This window comes from Mustelus asterias, chromosome 8, assembly GCF_964213995.1.
Source record: "Mustelus asterias chromosome 8, sMusAst1.hap1.1, whole genome shotgun sequence".
Lineage (NCBI taxonomy): Eukaryota > Metazoa > Chordata > Chondrichthyes > Carcharhiniformes > Triakidae > Mustelus > Mustelus asterias.
This window is the reverse complement of record NC_135808.1, coordinates 13,142,846-13,148,395: the sequence shown is the minus strand read 5'-3', so window position 1 is coordinate 13,148,395 and position 5,550 is coordinate 13,142,846. Positions and strand designations below refer to the sequence as shown.

General features: G+C 44.8%; 1 long non-coding RNA gene across 1 annotated transcript in view; it reads right to left on the bottom strand.

The window, feature by feature from the left end:
* Positions 1 to 5,550, bottom strand: part of LOC144496867 (uncharacterized) — an 825,626-nt gene that overhangs the window by 655,102 nt on the left and 164,974 nt on the right. The gene's annotated exons all lie outside the window — the stretch shown is intronic.

Sequence of the window (5,550 nt, the reverse complement as noted above, 5' to 3'; positions counted from 1 at the left end):
CCCCGCAATGTCTTAACTTCCAGCCAGCATCCAGAGATCAGTGTGGATCCCGATCCGCTCTCACCCTCTTCACAAGCGGACTGGGATCCGGATTCACTCGCTCCCGCCTCGATTCCACATCGACTGGGACGCCAAAACAGGAGAAGCACCTCTCTGAACTTACCTGTCAACAGGGGGAGGAGCTCAGTGAGCCGAACCTCAGCTCCAAACAGGTTGAGTCAGGCTGTTCACGTGTTTACAGGGGCTAGGTAGACTCAACCTGTGTTCCCTTGTACACAGGAGGTAAGAATTTGCAGTCCTAACCCCAAACTAATCCTGAGGCTTGAGAAGCAGTTTTAAGCTGATTTTTATTCATTCTTGGATATGGGCATCGCTGGCTGGGCCAACATTTGTTGCAGTTCCCAGAGCTGTGGCTCTGGAGTCACATGTAAGACAGACCCGGTAAGGATGACAGATTTCCTTCCCTAAAGGGACATTAGTGAACCAGATGGGTTTTTCCGACAATGGTTTCATGGTCATCAGTAGATTCTTAATTCCAGATATTTTTTATTGTATTCAAATTCCACCATCTGCCATGGTGGGATTCGAACGTGGATCCCCAGAGTTGAGTTTCTGGATTAATAGTCTAGTGATAATACCACTAGGCCATCACCTCCCCTAAATGTGTAACCCTGTGTAAAACCGACATCAAACCCATCCCCTGCATTTCAAATCCAGAGGGTGAAATTGAAACTACACCATTTACTTTGCTGGTCTCACTCTGATGCAGTAAGTAAACTTGCAACTTTTTAAAAAAGTTTATTAGTGTCACAAGTAGGCTTACATTAACACAGAGGTGGAATGTCTTGTGAAAAGGAAGGGGGAAGCTTATGTAGGGATGAGGAAACAAGGTTCAGATGGCTTGATTGAGGGTTACAAGTTAGCAAGGAATGAGCTGAAAAAGGGGCTTAGGAGAGCTAGGAGGGTACACGAGAAGTCCTTGGCGGGTCGGATCAAGGAAAACCCCAAGGCTTTTCACTCTTATGTGAGGAATAAAAGAATGACCAGGGTGAGGTTAGGGCCGGTCAAGGACAGTAGTGGGAACTTGTGTATGGAGTCAGTAGAGATAGGCGAGGTGATGAATGAATACTTTTCTTCAGTGTTCACCAAGGAGAGGGGCCATGTTTTTGAGGAAGAGAAGGTGTTACAGGCTAATAGGCTGGAGAAAATAGATGTTCGGAGGGAGATGTCCAGAGGGGCAATTTTTGCACTCAGAGGATGGTGAGTGTCTGGAACGAGTTGTCAGAGATATTAGTAGAGGTGGGTACAATTTTGTCTTTTAAAATGCATTTAGAAAGTTACATAGCTAAGATGGGTATAGAGGGATAAGGGCCAAATGCGGGCAATTGGGACTAACTTAATGGTAAAAACTGGGTGGCATGGACAAGTTGGGCCGAAGGGCCTGTTTCTATGCTGTAAATCTCTTTGAATCTATATGACTCTCGGATCCATCCTGGACATTGCCACAGCCTTCAGGAGCTGCAGTGTCTGTTGGTGGGTTATAATTTCTAAAAATGCCCACGAGTCACATTGTTCTAAAGTGGGGGGTTTTCAGAGTGAGAGCAAGGCAAGAGTGCCCTCGCTGAGGAGCCCTCGCTCCCCCAGTCAACTGGGAGCTTTATTTAATGGTTCCTGCAGATTATGAATCTGGGGATGTAACACTGTGAGGGGGTCACTTATTGGTACCGTGCAGGTACCATTCATGTGGAGTAGGGTCTGGCGCAACAGTCTGGACAGTCCATCAGCAACTTAATTTGGCTGCATGAGGATTTGGTCAGCTCAAACCATGGGTTTAACCATTGTGTTGCACCTATACATGCCTCTGCATTGAATTCTCAAAAACAGCAACCTGGAGACATATGGAACTATTAACCACCACGGTATAGTGGTTAGAACTGCTGCCTCATGGCATCAGGGACCCGGGTTCCATTCCAGCCTTGGGTGTCTGTGTAGAGTTTGCGCGTTGCCCCTGTGTCTGCCTGGGTTTCCTTTGGTTATTCTGGTTTCTTCCCACAGTCCAAAGATGTGCAGGTTAGGTTGATTGGCCATGCTAAATTGCCCCTTAGTGTTAGGGAGATTAGCAGAGTAAATATGTGGAAGAGGGCCTGGGTGGGATTGTTGTTGGTGCAGGCTTGATGGACCAGATTGACTCTTTCTACACTATCTGGATTCTATGAATGTTGTAAAAATTGCTAAGACACTTTACAGAGATGTTATCTAAAAAGAATTACACAACGCCACAAATAAAATGTTAGAGCTAATAATCAGAAACCTAGTTAAAGAGGTAGGTTTAATGGAGCATCTTAAAGGAGGAAAGAGAAGTGAGGAGACGGACACTTGTTTAAGTTTGTGGTACCTTTAAATTTTTTGCTCACATCCAGAAGCACATTATCTTAAAGGGGACACCTTCTGTGTGATAATTTCCAGTTGCAGTGCGATTAGATTACCACCCCGCTTAAAGGGAACATTACTCTCTGTCCTGTGTCCATACCTCTTGTTTGCAGTAACTGTATTCATCAAGACTATACTTGCAATTCGGTGCAATTTCCCTTTAAGAGATTCAGACTGCCTTTAAGAACATAAGAACATAAGAACTAGGAGCAGGAGTAGGCCATCTGGCCCATTGAGCCTGCTCCGCCATTCAATAATGTCATGGCTGATCTTTAAGAATAGATAGACTCCAAAATCTGGCACGGGATCACAATGAACCACTAACCTGATGTAGGTCGATCAAACACTCCCCATCCCTCCTCATACCAAGAGGTAATTCCCAAACCTTACACTCCTTTCCTGCAGATCCAGCCCAGAAATGGTCTCAGAGGAGGAGGAGAATTATAAAAAGGAGGTAAAACAGATTTAAATCTTTCCTTGCCAGATACAATCATGGTGAGGGGGTTGAAGATGAGGAGGGAGATGAAAGCAGACTGAAGCTCACCTCTGAGTTCCTCCATAGATGTCCTGGCCTATGTTCCTCTGCCCAAACCCCAGTAAAACATTCCCTGCACTGCATACTTCCTCAATGCAATGCTCTACTTCACATGCTGTGACCTATCCATGCAATGCCACACCCTCCTTATTTGGGCGGAGGGTCATGTCTTCAGGTACTGTAAAGGATTTATCTGTTTTTTATCTAGATCAATCGAATCATACATGGAGAGAAATACCATATGCTCGCACTAATGCCAAAATCACAAGAAGTTAGAATTTAGGCTAACTTCATAATATACCTTGGAGTTTCTGACCTGGTCCCAACAACTTAAATTCACAGTTTGAGAATCTCAAATCAGAACTCATCCAAGTTCTCTACTTGCTAATAGATTAAACTGGTATTTAATTTGTCAGAAGTACTGTACTGTGGAAGCAAAGAAACAGGAGTACATGGGGGTGGCACAGGGCACAGTGGTTAGCACTGCTGCCTCACAGCACCAGGGACCCGGGTTTGATTCTTGGCTTGGGTCACTGTCTGTGCGGAGTCTGCACGTCCTCCCTGTGTCTGCGTGGGTTTCCACCGGATGCTGTGGTTTCCTCCCACAATCCGAAAGACGTGCTGGTTAGGTGCATTGGCCATGCTAAATTCTCCCTCAGTGTACCCGAACAGGTGCTGGAGTGTGGCGACTAGGGGATTTTCACAGTAATTTCATTGCAGTGTTAATGTAAGCCTACTTGTGACACTAATAAATAAACTTTTTTAAAAACCTGCAGTTTCATACCATTTACCACTAGATGGGGTTCACAAACAGTTGCTTTTATGTGTGTATGAATATTCCATTCCTGAGGAAAAGTACCTTTGACCTGAATTTAGTGGACAAAATCTCAGTGTATGTTATTGATTTCAATCGACACAATGTAAATTTCAGCTGCTTTAGTGAATGGAGTGAAATTAATCCATGACAGTGGGGTGACGCTAGACTTTCATAGAATGATACAGTGCAAAAGGAGGCCATTCAGTCCACCGAGTCTGAACCGACCACGATCCCACCCAGACCCTATCCCAATGTCCCCATGTACTTTAACCTAGTTAGTCCCCTGACACTAAGGGGCGATTTAGCATGGCCAATCAACCTAACTTGCACACCTTTGGAGACTGTGGGAGGAAACCAGACCACCCGGAGGAAACACACGCAGGCACGGGGAGAATGTGCAAACTCCACGCAGACAGTGACTCGAGGCCGGAATTGAACCCGAGTCACTGGCGCTGTGAGGTCCCAATGCCACCCCAGAATTGAACTGGAACCTCATTTTACACCACAGTGCATTTTAGTGCCTGGTAGATTTTCTATTCTGTTGGAGCCAGTGGTAAAGAATATTGGGCGTGTTGCAAAATTGGTGCCCAGTCATTATTAGTCAGTTTTACACTGTTGTCGTGGACCAATTTCACTGTGAATTAATGGCTACTGTAGACAGCTGGAAGAATTAAATAAACAGCTAAGGAGGAGTTGCATATAACACTTTTTCTGATCTCAGGATATCCCAAAGCATCTCATAGCCAATAGATTGCTTTTGAATTGTAGTGTGACTGTTGTAATGTAGAAACCACGACAGTCAACATGCACATAGCAAGGTTCCATAAACAGCTTGGAATGGTCTTCACCTGAACCACGCTGGCACCAATTCCTGATGAATGGTGTAACCTGGATTGTAGAGAGGGTATTAAACCACATCATGGGGTAAGGTTCATGTTTATAGAGAATTGAAAAGTTAAAGAGGAGGGACAATGCAATAATACAGAGTGAGTACTGGTAGCCAGAGTGTGAAGGGACAGAATATACAAGTATAAGACTGCACCAGAAAATTTATTGTATTTATTTATTAGTGTCACAAGTAGGCTTACATTAGCTCTGAAATTAATTTACTGTGAAAATTCCCCAATCGCCACACTCCATCTGTTCGAGTACACTGAGGGAGGATTTAGCATGGGCAATGCCCCTAACCAGCACGTCTTTTGGACTGTGGGAGGAAAACGGAGCACCCGAAGGAAACGCAGACACGGGGAGAACGTGCAGACTCTGCACAGACAATGAACCAAGGCAGGAATCGAACCCGGGTCCCTGGCTTTGTGAGGCAGCAGTGCAAACCACTGTGCCACCCACCCAACTAGGGGAAAAAGCATTAAACTAACGGAGGGTTGGGTGGGTTCAGGTGAAGGTAGATTTCGAAATCCAAAGATAAAAAATAAGGCAGTAGAGAAGTATATTGGTGTGGTTAGAGATAAGCTGAGTGGGTCAAGAAGGTGAAGAGATTTTAACAGCAATAGTGCACTACAGCAGAATATACAGGGAACAATGATAAAAAAAACTAAAATCACTTTATCTGAATGTATGGAGCACCCAAAATAAGATAGATGAACCAGTGGCACGGTTAGTGTGATTAACAGCTTATATTCAGTCACCAATATAGGGACCCGGTTACAAAGCTGGGAATAAATATTCCGGGGTACACAATGGGATGGAGTTTACAGGATTCCATGATTTTCATTCCCACCACCCTTGACGCTACTCGATGTCTGACAGC